Source organism: Rhea americana, unplaced genomic scaffold (genome assembly GCF_003343005.1).
Source record: "Rhea americana isolate MKP2758 unplaced genomic scaffold, rheAme1 scaffold_227, whole genome shotgun sequence".
Lineage (NCBI taxonomy): Eukaryota > Metazoa > Chordata > Aves > Rheiformes > Rheidae > Rhea > Rhea americana.
In genome coordinates this window covers 244,556-262,105 of record NW_028186343.1, presented here as the reverse complement: position 1 = coordinate 262,105, position 17,550 = coordinate 244,556, and the positions used below count along the sequence as shown (strand labels likewise).

The following is a 17,550-nucleotide window of genomic DNA, read 5'->3' as shown; positions in this document are numbered from 1 at the left end:
GGGCCCGGCGCTGCGCTGCGCTACCCCACCCCGCTGCCGGCGGAGCTGGGGGCCAAGCGACAGCCGCTGCCTGACAGCCGGGACCCACGGGCAGGGGGCGTGAGCAGGGGCCGGCGGCGGCTCTGCCTCCCCCGGGCCGGGCCGGGCCGGGCCGGGGGTCGCAGCCCTCTCGCTGCGGCGTCCCCTCGCCCGTGTTTCCCTCTCAGGGGTAAAAATGTTCGTGTCTCGGGTGCTCTGGCCGTGTGCAGGGAGTCCTGCCCGCCTTCTCCCAGCTGGGAAGGGAAAAAAAGGTTTTCTGGGTTTCCTTTTTTTCCTTTTTTTTTTTTCCCCGAGGAAGGAAGGCGCGTGGTCTCGTGTAATTTCAGCTGAGTTTTGGGGCTCTCAGCTGACAGCGCTGGTGCACGCTGTGGGGGTCGGCAGCCCCCTCGCACCAAGCTTATGCAACCCGCAGAGAGGAGCTCGGGCCGGGGCAGCGCCAGCGACGCCCGCGAGCGCCTTGGCAGGGCTTCCGGGATGATATTTCCCAAGTTTATATGTCTCGTAGCAGTGAAATGATTAAAAATGATTTWAAAAGCTCTTTCTGTGACACAGCTCCAGCAGGTGCCGTGGGCCAGCGCTCCCCAGCGCACCCAGCAAGGTCAGCCTGCCCCGAGCAGGGGTGACAGCACTGATGGGGAACTGCTTGGCCTTACTGCCTTTATCTCCTTTTAGGTGGTTTTCAGAGCACAGAGGATTTTGGCTTCCTGTGCTGGATGCTGAAAACAATTTTGATGCGAGTGTAGGGTCTGCAGTTAATTGTTGCGTCCTTGCTCTGTGGTAATCGATCTGCTGCAATACTAAGTTGTGGTGTGCGCTGCCATACTGTGGCAACATGACAAGCACTGGAAGCAGTGGGGCTGTTCTTGTTCTGGCGGGGTGTCTTCCTAGGTTGCTGTGTAACAAGACTAATATATGTCTTCAGAATACTTATCTAAGTGATGCAGTGCAGTGGAGGTTTCTGAGCTGTGAGATTTTAGGCTGTAGTTTTTTTTTCTTTCCTTCACTCTATTGGGTGCTAAAACTTTTCCAGCATATGGTCAATTATCGCAACTGKATTAGGTTGTCATAATAATTCTTGAATCCCTTAGTAGTAGTCCATAGACTATTAGCCTACTGACAGGCAAGTGTTCCTTTTATTCCAGATGTTTCAGTATGTTTTAAAACAGGTCTTGTAATATAGCAGATGAGTATATGTCTGGTGTATGACCTGAGTGGGTGAGTTCACCTCATTGTTCATTGCAAAATTGCATCACATTGCTATGTAAAACATACAGGTTCGGCAGCAACGTAGAGATGCTTTTTCTGTCTTGTTAAGGAAATAATATCCCGGGAGGTGATGCAGTAGAGTGGCACGTTTGGCATCTGGTTAGGGGAATCCACATTCAGGGGAGGGACTGTCTCATCATATTTGGGTGTAATACATTATTTTTAATAGTGATCATGGAGCGAAATATTATTGACATGACATTACAGGGATAAGTAAAAACTATAGTTGTTTGTCCTTGACTAGCATATTAAACCATTGTTAGCAAGTGTTGACTATCATTATGTGATTTCTGGACAAAAAATCCACTATAGACATTCTCTCCATTATTAAAAAGTCTATATGGAACTCAGTAGATGTCTGAAATTCATTCTTTAAAATTTTTGAGAATTATAAACATTTCCTGTAATTACATCAGTCTAAATGATGTAATAGCTTGCAAGGAAATGCAGTATTACTCTGTTCAGTATGTGTTAGATCAAGAGCATAGAGAAGGCCTGAGGACCAAGCGAAGACAAGTGAGTTGTTGCATTTGCATCGCCAGGATGAGTGGGTTGCGCAAAGACCTGCCAGACCTTGTTCCTCGCAAGGTAGTAAGCTCGTTTGTGTGAGAACACTGCCCCTCTCCTGTTGTGGTTTGGATCTGTGATCCTATCTAGTAACAGTCTGCAGTGGTGCCAGGCCATCTTCGTACTTGTCTAAGCAGTTTTATTAACAAACTTGGAACAAGACTCATTCTTCTACAATCAGATGAAATCTCTTCAGRTTTATTAGAAACATGAAACATATTAAATATATCAAAAATCCTGATTGAAAATTTTTCCAGTGTTGGCCAGTTATGAGCTTTATTTTTTGTGTTTTYGGAGTGGGAGAACCACTGACATTACAATTCACTATTGTAAAAAAAGTGGTAAGACAAGTTTCAGAACTCTAGAAAGAGCTTCTGTGCCCGGCAGCTTTTCTAGTTTTCCAGCTGTACCAGTTGGTCTAATAAATGATAATACTTCTTCATACCATCTGTATCTTTTCTGTGTACCTACCTCCCCACCAAGCTGGTAAGGAAAGAGATGCATGAACACAATTCATGAGTGTCTCTTAAAACAGTAGCTGTTGAAGGAATGCCCTTAATGACATTTGTATGGGAGCCTGCTGGAGAAGAAATAGTCCCAAATGCTAAACAACATCATTACAAAATTAACCACTATGTTTGCAAGCAGGGTTTGTTTTGATTAGGATGACTAAACTCGCCTTTGTCCACTAAAAGCATTATATTTGGATGGAGGTAAATGCATATTAGCCATGTTGTTGCAGAAGATAATGCTGATGTTTGTGCTAYGTGCCTTCTCTATAAGTAGAGAAATCTTGCTTTAAAAATTCTAGTTTATCCCAGCAAAATGCAAGTAATGTGCTTGCTTTAGAAGGTGTAATTCTCATGCTGATGGATAAAAACTGGTTTGTGTTAAATTGCAGGTAGCTCTAGAGAATATCAACTCTCATTAGCTCTAGAGTCACTTATTAAAAAAAAAAAACTCCCCCAGACCCCCAAATTATTGAACATGTAGGCCTGAGCAGCGTATGAAATAGAATAAAACCTTAACTTGTTTCCTCACTCTTCTTGTAAGACTCAGGTTGTATTCACAATCATAATTATATTAGAACTTGTAACAGCCTGAGATATGGTACATAATTTCATCAGTATGCAGTACCAAAAAGGATGCTGTTGAGATCAGCACACACACAATACCATCCAAGTATCACTGTTCTGATAGAATTATCTTCGAGGAACAYGTGTCAATATTTTGATGAGAAAATTAAAAGATAAAATGGATGCAGCCTTAAAAAAATCTAGTATTTGCAGGAATAATTGCATTGACAGATTTTGGAATAGGCTAGATGGGAAAGATTCTGTAGGAATTTTATGACTTTAAGGAGACTTTTCTGTGTTAATCGGCTGCTGAGAATAAGATTACCTCACTATGTTGAACTGTTTAGATTTGTATTATAAAATATCTGTACTTAGGCAACCATTTCTTGTGTGTTATATTTGCAGTTTGCTGACTAACTGTAACTTCCTTATACCTGGGAGCCTGTGTATTAGAACTCAAGTTCTGTGGAAAGAGCCACCTTCTAGGACCTTTTTCAGTGGTAAGTGAAGAAAGGCTCTTGCCTATCTGGTGTTTTTAAATTAAGGATTGCGGTAAATCTGTAAGTGCAAAAGCTCAAAATTAAACAAATTCTTGGTCACATATGGATGAATATGAAATCCTTCAGAGTAAAGGAGATGGAGTTGGGTGTCTAGAGACCTGTTCAATTCCTGGCATTTCCATAGATGTATGCTTGCAAATGTTGCTTTACTTCCTTGGTGTTCTGTTTTCCAGGCAGTAAAAGAATTGTATTTATCTATCTCATAAGATTCGTTATGAGATGTTATTTATTGCCTGTCAACTGTTCTGGAATATCTGAATAGCAAGTGTTGTAGCAGCAACAACAAGAGAAATTATTTGTTCAAACAACAGGAGTATTTAAGACTGGCTAAAAGCTTCCCCTCCTTCCTTTTGAAGTGCCACCAATTCCACAATGATTTTATAGATATGGGGAGCCTTGCACACAAACTTTGAGAGTAGTTTGGGAGTACTTTTTCTTGGCTAAAACTGGAAAGGTGGAGTAGATCTCGTCTGGAGGAATATCAGCCCCCAAACTAGGAATATCTCTGTCAAACAAGCACRTGTCCTGTTAAGCTCTATCTTGTGAGTTTTCTTCCTCATTGTCTTTATTCTCTCTGTCTGCATTGTAGCTGTGCTTATTTCTGTCACAAAAAAAAAGTTGGCTTCTGTGGCTTGCTTTGTTGTATTGAGATCTGCCACCTTAATGGTCTGTCTTAATGTGTCCCCTTTGAGGATATTTGCCTTTTTTTTCAAGTCTCCTTGATCCTTTGACACTTGTCCTGTTCACTGAGATTATCGCTTCTGAGGAAACCTGTCTAGCAGGCCCAGCAGAATAGGAGCTAGGATAATAAAGCAATGGCTGCTACATTCCCTGTGTCTCTGTTTTTTTCTTGATAAAGGAAATTTATATAGGTCATGTTTACATCTTCTGCGCAAAACTTGTTTTTTGACAAGTGTGCTATTTAAATAACTTAGTATGTACAAACATTACAAGAGCCAAGCAGCTCCACATCCTTCAGACATGCCTCTTGGATGTAATTACAGTATAAATGCACCTTTCTTGCTTCACCAGTGTGCCAACATGAACATGATACAAGTTTTCCCTTGCAGGCATTTTTGTTAAACTCTTAATAACATACTGTAAACTCGAAGTTAGTCATGTCACAATTGTGTCACTTCAGMGGTAAGCAGTATGAAAAATGGGCCATTGCCCCATACTGCCTAGTTTTAGCAGCTGGAGAAAGTAGAATTTTATGTAAACTGAATTTAATCAGATAGACTATGATCTCAGTGCTTAGAGCAATCCTAGTAACACGTGCTAGGTGGGGAAAAACATATATATAGAAGCCCCAATACCTGTAGTTTTTAAACTTTTCTAAACACCTAAWTTTTTTCTAGTAATTATGATCTTAGTATAGCAAATTAAACCCAAGGTCAATRGGCTTTAATTTCCCTAATTACCTTCTGTGGATCGTATAGTTGTCTGAGGAGCCTGTGTTTGAAATCTCTCTGCTTTAGAGAGAGAGTGCATTTTAGCAGATACATTCATGTTAGGACAGTTTTATCTAAAAAACACTTTAACAGACTGGCTGTGCTGAGCCAATATTCCATGTACTTTACATACACATTACATCAGTCACTTAGAAACTTTTCACTCAAGCTCTTTTTCTGTCCTTGAAGGTATATATGTTCATATTGAGCAAACTGAATTTTTGCTCCCATAAACTGGATTTTGAAAGGCAAGTCCAGGTGTGAGCTGTGCAGAAGGCTGTGTCAGATTATTAAGARGTTTCTGCACTGTATCTTGAGTAGGGGGTCAGAATGGAAATCTTTTAAGTCACTTTTCTATTCTAGATGTTCACAGAAGGGAAAAGGTATGTGGTAGTACTTGCATTTGATGTGCTATTAAGGCCTATAGAGTTRTATGCTATAATGTGCTGTTTTAGTMCTGGGACAGTGTATGTCAGGATCTGTCATTGGCAGTGTTTTCCATCAACTGTTTTACTTTCCTGATGGTCAGAAGACTTCACAGTAATTAAGTCAATGTAATAYTATAAATAAACCATCACAGCAACTCTAAAACAGCATGTACTGTCAAACTGAACTCCTTTCAGAAAAATTACCCTTTAGTCTTACAGTTACGACTCTGTTTTGTAATGCAGCTTCCTTTTTTGAGGATGAAGTCATGGGAGTTTTGCTTTTTAGACTCTTTATCTTCCTGCCCTGTTGTGTTGTTGAAGCACGTGAGAATTCCACAAATCAAACATCATGGTAGGGGCTAAATCATTCATAATGCATAGGATCCTCTTGATGCCAATGTCTTTGCTCTAAACCACATCGTCTTTTTAACTTATAAAAATTGTTCTTACAGATGTTCTAAGAAGTTTTCAAAGGTCTGCTACTAAGAATGTCTTACTTTCTACAAACGGCAAATCTCAGAGTATGTCTTTTGATAATCACTGTAYGGTTAGACAAAATCATGAAGTCATGTATGTCAGTAAATTGAAACGGGCTGGGTAACAGGAGTCTTTTACATGAATGTAATGGTTATCATATTCTGCAACTTTTAAAAAATATTTTGGTGTGCTTGAGTATTCCTAGCAGGTGGGCATGTCCAAGAATCAAGTAWGGCACGCTTGTCTCTGGCTCTTTCTGGACAGATATTTTGAAGGTGGTGTGTGAAGGAGTTTGTGTGGACATCATCTGAGAGACTTTCATAATAGCATAGCCATGCAAAATGGGCCTGATAGCTAAAACGGTATCTGTTATCAACATGAAAACTGATGAAATAATCTTGTGTGTTAGGCTATGAAGTGACTGATTCAGTAAGGAGACATCAAACTAATTCCTAACAGATAATGAGGAAATAGTAGAATGAGGAAACAATAGATGGGAATTTGTTGAAAACTGACTGTCTTACCTGATTCACCACGAGATGTCTGTGGAAGTCCGACTTCAGCAGTGGCCTGCAAGAAAGGAAAGGTCTAAATATCCTCATGTATTTCTGTCTGTACCTGTAATTTTAATAGATCAGGAAATCAAACTAGGATTACATGAAATGTTTAAGACTTGCTGGTGTGTTTAATATGATGCTTGTACTTGGAGTTATTCTAGTTGGGCAATGCTGTGGAGAGTGTGTATTATTGTTTGGTTTTTAGTAAGTATTTGTTGATAAAATTCCAGCAAATGTGTGTGTTGTCATATCAATATAAGAACTGCATATGGTTTTCGGAAAACAAACTAATTGTTATATCAACTTCTGCTTTGTTTAGATAGGTTATATATAGACCAATAACATAATCAAATCTCTGTACAGATGAGTTTTTTATTTTTTTTACTGTTAGGTCTTTTACATCAGTCTAAAGAGTCTGTTTCTGGTTATTTTTATAAAATTGAATGAATTAGTAATACCAATTTATAAATCTAGTATAGTTACCAATATTGCTATGCAAAAAGGATTTGGATAATTAAGTTCTTCAGAGGCAAATGACTTTTCTCTGACTACTGAATGAAAAATGACCTAAGTTACCCTTTTACTGTGCAACCAGTGCATTAATTTTTTGCAGTCCTGTCTCCTTTCTTTAAGCTTTTCACTGATTGAAAAAAAAGTGGATTGAAACTTTATTGATTTGAGGATAGGAGTCCCCAGAAGGATTGATTAAATAATTGACTGATAATTAACAATGTAATTATTTGTAATATGATTCTGATTTAGGTTTAAATCTAGATGATTTGCAAAGGGTGTCATTAGGAAGAGAAAATAACTCTCCTTTAGTTTTATCTCAACCTCTCTTMTCTCAACAACTGCTGTTAAGAATTCGTATCCTTTTCTAGAAGACATTCTTARTTTGGTCAGAGTAACAAAACAATACTTGCACCATTACATCTCATTGAGTAGACTAGAGGATGCCTCAGTTTACGCAGTTTGCTTTCTCATGCTGCACTGCTGTAATGTTTCTGAGGGAATGAGTCTCTTTCACTTGCTGCAAAGAAGGTAACTTGTACTTTTTGTTTGCCGAATATCCTTGAAGGTTAAGGGAGATGTGAAACAGGTTTGCCTTATCTGTAAGGAGTTCAAATCTATGGTTCAAAGTCCATAAAAATGTTATTAGTATGTTAAAAGTCCAAAGTGTTTTCCTCCTGTCCTGGACTTGTTTCTGTTGGCTCATCTGCAAAAGACATGAGCTTTCCTCGCGTTCTCATGCTGCTTGCCAGAGAGCTGCAGTAGTCTTTCTATCATCAAAGAACATAATGTTCAGTTGAAAGCTGAACAGTGCCAGCTGCCTGAATACAATATTATTGCCAAAATCAGTAAATAATCTTTTTGTCTTGGATTTTTAAAACTTGTTATGTGAATTTTATCTGTGTCTGAAAGGTGTGGAGTTTTGTGCCTGAAAGGCACAAAAATAGCTAAGTAATAGCATGTTGAATGTCTTTGCTGATCATGTTTTGGATACCTGTTACAGAAGCGCTGTTGCACTAGTACAGGAGATGGGAGGAGGGGGTGACCATTCTTCACATCATTTATTGACAGGTTAAATTGTATGTGTTTGCTGTGCCTTGTGGAACACAAAATGATTCTCTTGCACGGAGAGAGAAACGTTCACATAGGTGTAATCAGTAGAAGCTTTTGAAGTGGAAAACTCCTCTCCCTAGTTACAAACCAAAAAGAGCTGTTTGCAGAGAGGGTTTTGGTTTGAGAATTTGCTCAGCTCTGGTGAAACTGCAGAGCGGCTTTGCTGACTTTGGACAAAAGATTTGGAGGAAAGGGAACTAAAGGCTTTAGGGCTAAAGTGTATTGTTTGTCTGAGTACAGACACTTCTGTTGTGATAGTGATGCAGTTGTCTATGCATGTCCAAGAGGAAAGGTTATAGAGTCTTTGTAAATTTAAAATAAATAAAACACCATAAAAATTCAGCTGGTCTAAATTATCCCTGTCTGTTATTGAGAGTTGTCCTTTAGGTAGAGCATTTTCCAGAATCTAACTATAATTTTAGTAATTTTCCAAAAAATAAAATTCCTTTCCCTGTGAGAATAAAGCTGTTTTCACATAACACTGTACTTTATGATGATTAAAGTATATTTTAAAGTCCATATATAGAAGAAATGAGCAAAAGTAGTATTTTGATAAAATGTGAGCAAGAATTACTTTTATTGGGCATCTTTTTTGCTGCATTATGGAGGAAGAATAGCTGAGTGCATCTAATTATGCTATTACTTAGAATTAAATTGTTAAGCAATTATTTGCTAAGATTTCCAAACAGATGTTCATTGTGTTTACAGGTGCCTAGAAACAGATTTGGTATTTTACAAATTAAGTAGGTTCATTTTTGCTGCCGCTGTTAAGGTGTTCTTTTGTAATCAAGTCCTAAACTGGACATTGAGGGAAGGAGATGTTGTCCATTGTTTTTCATTCCCGATCATTTGTGTTAATAATTGCTGTGGAAACAACACCAATTAGTATCCAAGAATGAATCCCTTTGGGCAGCATTTTCTCTAGTCAGTAGTGACTTACGTTCATGGCTGAGAACCTTGAGATTGACTGTAATGCAGATATAAGAAACACATTCTATACWTAGGCAACCCATTAAACCTGAATGTATCTTTCTTCGCTGAAGATTTTGGAAGGAAGATGCTTTCCACTGTGATACCCTTTGTGGCTGGCCTGTTGCTTAGTAACAGTACAGCATACATGTATTTCCCATACCGTATGCAAAGCCTGTGTTAAGCAAGAGGAGCTTGGTAATGCTCAGTACAGAATAGGAGCAATAATAGTTAAATATAGTATATTTTTCCATATAATGACCTTTAATGCAGCAGAAATGTGTCTCCAGCCTGTTTACCAAATGTGTATTAAAGCAAGTTATTTTTTCCCTTCCTCTTCTAGTTAGCTGTACAGTTTGGGGATTCCCCAACTATAATGATTGAGAAGCATGACACTATACAGTGCTAGAGTTGTTTCCTATAAACTGATTATTCTATACAGTAGCTATGTAGAAAATCTCATAGTTGGGAAGTATGGTAAAAATCCAGAGGCAAAGACATGAGAGCTATGAAACCCAGTTGTGCAGTGCATTCAGGCAGCTCATTTGTCTATTGTGTAGCGGGAAGAATGTTGGAGGGATGTGGAGGGAGAGGGGGAAGAGGTTAAGAACACGTAAGGATAGTTAGGGCTCATCAGCTGGGTCTCAGTAACTTGGTAAGCTGCAATAACCGGAGTGCTTCGGAGCATCTGCCCATACTTCTGCGTCACTGATCTCTGATAATGTTTTCATCATCTCGGCTGATATCCCTCACCCCACATCATAGCTTTATCTTTACTGTGCAATTGTTCTGTTTCCTGAAGGTCTTTTTATTTTATTTTTTTTTTTGTCACAGACAGGAAAAACCTTCATACTGCTCCAGTAAGACAAGCCTTCCGGCTACGCCCCTTCCATGTTCTGGTGGCTACAGGTGGGGGATATGCAGGGTACAGAAAATACGAAGGTTACAAGTTGGAACAGCTGGAGAAGAGGGGCATAGAGGTGCCTATCAAGCTTGCAAGCGAGTGGGAGGTAAGAAAGCTACAACAGATTTTGCTTCTGGCACGTTTGATGCAAAACTACTTTGCTTGCATTCCAATAATAGAAAATTTAGTTTGTGCTCTACTGCCAGTGCCCTTTCTGACAAATCATGGAACTAAGGTTTCTGTCTTTTAAATAACTATCCTTTCTGCTAAAGTCAATGTAATGATACACTAGAAACTGCTAGCATCTCCCTCATCTTTTAGTATGCCCACACATTTTTTTTTCTAATACTTGTTAAATCAAAGGTGGAGGGAATAAGTAGTCAGGCAGGGGTGATTGATCCTTGATTGTGTTCTGGATTTTGAATAAAAAGATGTTCAGTAGGTGTAGAATGATTCAGGTTGAAGTGATGTAGTCCAACTTCCTGCTCAAAGCAGGGCTAATGTTCAATTCAGACCAGGCTGCTCAGAGCTTTGTCCAGTTGAGCCTTGATAGTCTCCAAGGACAGAGATTTCACAGCCTCTCTGGGCAACCTGTTCTGATACTTAATTATCCTCACAGTAAAAAATATTTTCCTTATGTCTAGTGAAACTCTCCTGTTTCAGTTTATGACTATTGTCTCCCTAGCTCCTTCAGTAAAGAGCCTGGCTCCATCTTCTCAGTTGCATTTTGCTGGATATTTGCAGGCTGCTRTTAGGTCCCCCTAAGCCATCTCCAGGCTGAACCAGTCCAATTCCCTTAGCTTCATAAGCTGTGTGCTCCAACCCTCTCACCATCTTGGTAGCCCTTCACTGGGTGTGCTCAAGTTTATCAATATCTTTCTTGACCTGGGAACCTAAAAACAAGACACAGTATTCCAGRTGTGGTCTAATGAGCGCAAAGTAAAGGAGAACAATTACTTGCCTTAGCTTCCCTTGGCTTCTGCTCCTGTTGATACAGCTCCATATGCTGCTGACCCTCATTGCTGCCGTGGCACGCTGCTGACTCATTTTCAACCTACTGTCCACCAGCACTCCTGCAGAGCATAAAGCATGCATCCACGGTAACTGAAGAAGCTGTGGCTTTGCTCAGTGCAGCACATGTTCTTATTTTTCCCGCCTTGCATTGCAGGGTACCAAACTGTTAAGGATGTTATAAAGTTTACAGAATAAAATAAAGAAATCAAAATAGACAAGTTTACAAAATTTGTTGATAATTCTGTATTGGTGCTAAATCAACRTAAGACTACCAAATCCATCTTTAAGATCAATTAGCAGGAATTAACAATTCAAGGCTGAAATTACACTTAGCATTCAAAAAAACATTCAGTGCTGAGTTTATCATCCTAGTAGTTCTAGCTGTGGATATAGAGCGTGCTGTAGTTGTAGGGGGATTTTAATCTTCCCACTAACTACTGAATCTATACTACTTTTGGCAGTTTGCTTGCTTCCTTTATCACTTTGCAAGGARACTGAGACTGAATTAATATCTAATAATTAAAGGCTTACCTTTTTTGTGTGTGTGAATATGTAGTGAGACATTTTCCCATAAGGTAACGCTTAAATCTGCAATGATTCTTGCTGATCTTGGATTTTTGCCTTTCTTTCTGGACTTCAACAAGTTTAGTAGTTATTGTGGAATTGGACTGTGTGTATCAGATTCATAGGTCAAATGTTCACTGCAACACTGAAGGGAGAACTATTTAATGATTTCATAGAATTGCTATATCTCTTTGAAATGTTAAATTGTACAGCTCTGTGTTAGGCAGTTAAAAATAGATGTGCTGTTCTGCAGAACAGCCAGGTGAGTGGCATTTCTGAAGGTGAAGAGTTAAAAGGAGACGAGTGCTTTTTTTTTTTTTTTTTTTTTTTTAACAACAACAACAAAAATTATGTTGGAGATGATTCAGTGTGACCTTTAGCACCCCATTTCTTTGCATTCCTAAGCATTCTGCAAGTTTGTGAGTGTTTTTGGCCACAGGCCTACAAGAGACTGGACTGGAATCCTTAAATTCGGTTTCATGAATGGCCAAATCAGATATGATACAGAGGGTCCAGATGCTTGCAGCTTAGGCGATCATAGCTCCTGAGGAATTTGTCTGAAAATGTCTTCTATATAGTCTTCTACTGCTGAAGCTTATTTCAAGCAGGTTTTATTTCCTGATTAAAAAAGAAAAAAAGTCTAGTAAATGTCTGTGGAGTATTTATTCAAAAAGACAATGTCACATCAGCTTTGATACTTAATTTTTTTTTTAATTCAGACTTTTAGGTAATAAAATTGGACATATTTGCTTTCTGTTATTATACTGGAATGCTGATTTGTTATTATTTGACAGTTAATACATTTTGAGGTGTGAGGATTGAAGAAAAAGCAAAAAAAGGATTTATTTTTTGCAGCAGGAAACCTCACAAAGAATTTCAAACTGATAAGCAGGGCTCCAAATGCAGCAGATACTAGTGGGAGACACTAACAAGTTCTCCTAGTCCTTTCCTGATATGCTTGAGTTCTGTTGAATGCTTTTGTGGGAGGGAAAGGAAGCTTGACAGTTAAGAGGAAGAAAGAGAAACTGTGTCCAGGCATTGCAAGAGATGTTTCAAACAATGAAGGATTCAAGAAAAATAAGAGCTGCATTGTTCCTTTTGATTGGAAAGCAGAGCATCCTTTTTTGCTGGCTTATCATTTTCTGTTATTCTCTGTTAGTGTWTTTGGCACCCTGGAAGCAAAGTTAGGAGTGGAGAGAAGGGTGTTGTCTTTAGAGCAGGAGAAATACACCTCTACATAGGCAAGAAGAGACCACGTGTGACTGCATGAGCTTTGAGAGGGTGACACAGAGCAGGCAACTGCTGTGCTTGCCCTTCCCGCTGAGCTTGTTGCTATGAAGGTACCAAGCTCATGTTCGTTTGAGAATATACTGTCTTTCACCAGACAGCTCCATGTGCAGGGGAGAGTCCTATGCTTCTGAACAAAAAAACAAAGGTTAAAAAATGTGACCATCATAATATTATGCAAGTAGAGAAGAACTCCCAACTGCAGAGATGCATATGGGGTATCATCCTAGAAGTGTGCATAGTTTGGACTGAATTTTAAAAAAAAGAGTGTATTCCTATATGCTTTTGTTTTGCTCAAACTTTATAAAAGAATGGGGAAAATGAATCTTATTTAAGTACTTTTTTTTTTTGACAGGGAGCTATGATTTCTTTAGCATATACCATTAATTTTCTTAGAGACATTATGCAGCTAATAGCTTGAGCTGATTAACGCCTTAGTTTGTCTCACACTGTGAATGCCAGTGAGGATCAGCCTTCATTTAATTAGATGAGGTAAAGCAGAGGGCTTGGAGGTAGACAGGCAGATATTTATCAGGTGGATGGAAGACTAATGCTTGCTGCTTCAAATCCTTGCTATCACAGAACATTTCCTGGCTGGGATCTGCATGCATGGCATGCTGTAGATATGCTAATGAGAGGCATTTTCCCCTCTYACTGGGGCAGTGGTGATAACAGATAGCACAATTTACTCAGGGAAACCTTGGCCGAAGAGTGAGTTTGAGGAACAAAGTGACCAGATGAACAATTTCTCTGGAGAAAGAGCAATTTTTTTTGTCATTGTCCTTTTGCATCCATAGTTTGTTCTGATCTAATGAAGTAATTAAAAATGCTGCTTTTGTGTAAGGGTCTCTCCTGTTGAAATGAGGGCATCGGAAAAAGCTCAGCGAGTCTTTGAGAGTGCTTTTGTCTTGGCATGGAGGAGACGGACCTTTAGTATTGTGCTGTGGTAAGATGTATGAATCCAATTCAGAAAAGACCCCAAAAGGGGGAAAAAAATGTGGTGTTTGTATCCAACCTGTTCTGCCTTGGAAGAATGAAATACAATCTCTGATTTGTCGGTCTCTTACGTGGCATACTTCCTGCTGTGTTCTGGTATTTTGACTTTTGCTTGAGCAAACAGGCAATTACAGAACGTACTTCTCGAAGAGCATGGCAAAGATGATTAGAACATGCTGAAGTGGGTGAAGTTTTAACACCAACAAGCGAAGGGTGTTACAACGACCGGGCTGCGCTGCCCGGGGAGCCGCGGCGAGGCGGCGGCGCCGTGCTCCGGCCCCTCCCCGGCCCGTTTCCCTTCGCGTTGCTCCTGCCCTGGCTCCTCCTCCGAGGGGGCCGGGGGCCCTGCGGGTGCCGCTGCCTGGAGGCCGCCCCGAGCCCTTCGGCGCTGCCCCCGCCGCGGCGCCAGTGGCTGCGAGGCGAGCCGGGGCGGGCCGCCGCCCGCGCCGCTTCCTTAAGGCCGGGCGCGGCGGCGGCGGCGGGGAGGGGAGCCCTTGCTGGCGGAGAGCCCTTGCCGGCGGCGGCGAGCGGGGCGGCGGCGGAGAGCCCTTGCCGGAGGTGAGCGGGGCGGCGGCGGCGGCCTCCCCGGGCCGGGCGCTCCGCCCGGGAGCGGCGGGCGGGCGGCCTCGGCGCTCCGGGGAGGTAGGTGGGCAGCGGCGGGGAGAGCGGCGGCCGCGGTGCCCCGGGGGGCTGCGTCAGGGCCGGCGCGGCGGCTCGCGTGGCTGGAGGCCGCTTGCGAGGGCGGCTCGGCCGCGCCTTGGCGCCCGCGAACGCCGGAGCGCGGGGGGGAAGCAGCGCTCGCCGGGCGGCGGCAGGTAAGGGCGAGGGGGGTCCCCTTACCGAAGGGCAATTAATCATCGGTCTCCGGCTTGCTGGAAGTTTCACGAGTGATGTTCCAAAGTCTCGCCGCTCTCATCATAATCTCGTACTAATTTTAAACAAAACGAGGCGCTGGAGCCGGCGTTATCGGAGTTTAGAGTCCCGCTGCGAGCGGCGCCGGCAGCGGAGCGCAGGTGCGGCCGCCCGAGCTGCCCGCGGCTGGGTTGCGCTGCAGCGGGGGGTCTAAGGCCCGTTCTCGCTCCCCGATAAATGCCTCTCGACAGCGGAAAGTTTGCTTTACAAATGTCTTAAAGATTTTTTTTTTCTTTTCTGAAAGCATATGGAATGGAAAATGTAACTACAGAAGTAGATACCAAAACAGAATGGTGTATTTTAAGACTCAGAAATTGTCATGTCACTTTGAAAAAGTAAATAAAACTTTTTTTCCCCTTTTCTCCTGCCTTCACAGGAGACATCTTTGAGACTATCCACTACCCTTTATAGCTAGCTTAAAATACCACCTTTTTTCCCCTCTGTAGAGGAATACAACTAAAACAGCAATATAAAGTTACAAGGAAAAATAAAAAAAAAATCTTGCTTAATAGATCAAGGGAAATTGTAGGACGGCTTCTTCATATTAAAAAGGATTTAAAAAATTAAAAAGTAAAGAATTTAAAAAATTAAAGATGGATGAAGCAGAACCTAGTCYGGTCATTAGTCAGTCCAGTAGATCCGCAGCAAGCGGTACCATTGGCCTGTGCTTCCCCTGCATGCTGGAAGTGACTCAGAACTCACGTGACCTTCGCAGATGCCAAGCGTGCACTCAGGTTTCCCCCGCAGCACGAAAGCAGTTTAGTTTTCCTCTTAGAATTGGAGCTCCTGGCTGGGTCCAGAGCATTTCTCTTGCAGGACGGACTCGCAGGGAGGTCGCATGGGAACTGGGATTACGTGTGTCTGAAATCAAACAGATGCTGCTGGGAAAGGAGTGGCACCGTTAGCCGTGCTGTATGTCCCTCGGTACCTCCCCTCTGCTAACTGCAAAGCTGCTCCCAATGTCGTGTTTGGGTGCGTTTAGTGCATCTTTTAAACAGTGGCAGTTTCCGAATGCATAAAGTGGGCCCAGAAGGATTTATGTGCTCAGACTAGAGGATTCCAAGCCTAACGATTCACGCTATGATTTCAAACGTGAGTTTCAGTTTTAAGTACAGTTGTGTATTAACCACTGTTCTTGCAAGTGCCTTGGCTTGCAAGGCACTGTTTTTGAAATCCTGAGGGAAGGGCTTGAGCCAGTAATGAGAAGACAAGTAATTAGATGGGGTCACTGGATCTGACACTTATTTGAGCTGACAGAGCAGAATGGTGTTGCATAGTGGCAGATTAGCAGTTCATTATTAGATAATAATTCTTTAGGGATTTATACCTCATGGTCACTGCTTCCTTTATTTACTTAACAGGGATTCTGGATGAGTTCAGGCAGATTGGGGAGTTTGGTACTGATGTCCAAGCTAATACTTAACCAACACCCATAATGTGCCTGTCTTAGCTAATAAAACTGGCTTTGTGGCATTGCCTGGATCCCGAGAAGTCCAGCCGTTGAGGAGCCATTGTATGAGTTCCCATTTTGAACTGGTCAATCGCCAGTTCAGGTCCCTTTCCTCATTCCTCTTGAAAGTAGGTAAACTCAGGGTGGATATTTCATTTTGCCCTTCTCACGCTGTGGAACTGTAAGCTGCTTCTGGTGCAGCAGTGACTGGAATGGCAACTTGCCATGTACTTTTATATGTCAGTGTTTAAGCAGGACTCAGGTATTTGCATCTTGGTTAAGGGAATCAGGTCAGTAGAACAGAACAGAAGAGAAACATTGGTGGTCTTACTTGAACTGAGATCTTGAGTAGAGAAAGAGAACTTGTAATGCCAACATTTCTCTCTTTCTGAGAGGAATTGCTCTTGCTGCAAATTTCTTTTGTTTTGAACTGAACTGAGGGTGATAGTCCCCACTGTGTTTTGCTTCTCTATCTACTTTATTTTAATTTGCATTCATGTTTAGGCAGCAGATAGCTGTTATTCCCTTTACTTTTCTGGAATCAAGCATGCTTGATCTGGGATATAATAACTTCTTGAACATATTTGGGGGAATCAGACTGAACTTTCTACTGAAAGTGCTTGTGGGTTTACCTCCCTCCGATATGCTTAAAGGAAGAGCACTGAAGAAAAATGCAGCTAAGGCTTTTGTTTGCTCTGTTGTCGTTCTGCAGAGCCAYGCACATGTGAAGGAGGAGATTACAGTCCTGAACGGGGAGGGAGCTGGGAGCCAGGGYGGGGGGCAGCGGCCGAGGCTGCAGAGCCCTGCGGCCCCCCGCCTGTGTGAGGGCAGGCTGCGGACTGGGGCAGTCTKCTGCTCCCACCTGGCTCACCAGTGCTGAACCAAAATTTTCTTTTCACAGATCTGCGAGCTGGCCACGCGTGTTCAGTATGGTGTAGCTGGCTGACTTAATGATTTTCATCTTGGTCCCATGAAGTGGCTTTTAAAAAGGTGTTGTCAATTTAGCTTCAGTTTCTTTTAAAAATCTAGTATTTAATGATTTGCCAAGAACAKTAGAAAACATCAAGAGAAGTGGCTTCTCTGTGTTCCTCATTGCTTTTTGAATTTTGCTGGCATCTTGGGTAACTGCTTTCATTTTACTCTACAGATGATTTAATTTTCTGTGAGTGTAGGTGTTTCTTGTGCCAGCCAAAGAAAGAGTGAAGAATACTTGAAATAAGAAAACAAACAAAAAAACTTATCGGGGGCTCAGGGAAGGAGGAGTATGTTTTGTGTGCCTGTTAACTGATCCTAAGATCCTAAATCTTTCAGTTTGCTAGTTTTTAATGCTTAGACAACTTAAACAGATCTTGGAACTGCCTGCAATACAGAATAACATACAAGAGGTTTTTTTTTCCTTTTTTTTCTTTC

General features: G+C 41.6%; 2 protein-coding genes across 6 annotated transcripts in view; one reads left to right on the top strand and one right to left on the bottom strand.

Annotated features, from left to right (window-relative positions):
- Positions 1 to 10,000: 10,000 nt before the first annotated feature.
- Positions 10,001 to 17,550, top strand: part of PISD (phosphatidylserine decarboxylase) — an 18,234-nt gene continuing 10,684 nt past the window's right edge. For 2 of the 5 annotated variants that reach the window (XM_085305786.1, XM_085305783.1), the window contains exon 1: positions 16,349 to 17,130. The gene's annotated coding sequence lies outside the window, so the exon portion shown is untranslated. Of the gene's footprint in view, positions 10,024 to 14,320; positions 14,337 to 16,348; positions 17,131 to 17,550 lie in introns of those variants that run through there. The other 3 variants (XM_085305784.1, XM_085305785.1, XM_085305787.1) reach the window with 3 other exon arrangements.
- Positions 14,969 to 17,550, bottom strand: part of SFI1 (SFI1 centrin binding protein) — a 43,665-nt gene continuing 41,083 nt past the window's right edge. The window contains exon 30 of the mRNA XM_085305775.1: positions 14,969 to 15,551. The gene's annotated coding sequence lies outside the window, so the exon portion shown is untranslated. The remainder of the gene's footprint in view (positions 15,552 to 17,550) is intronic.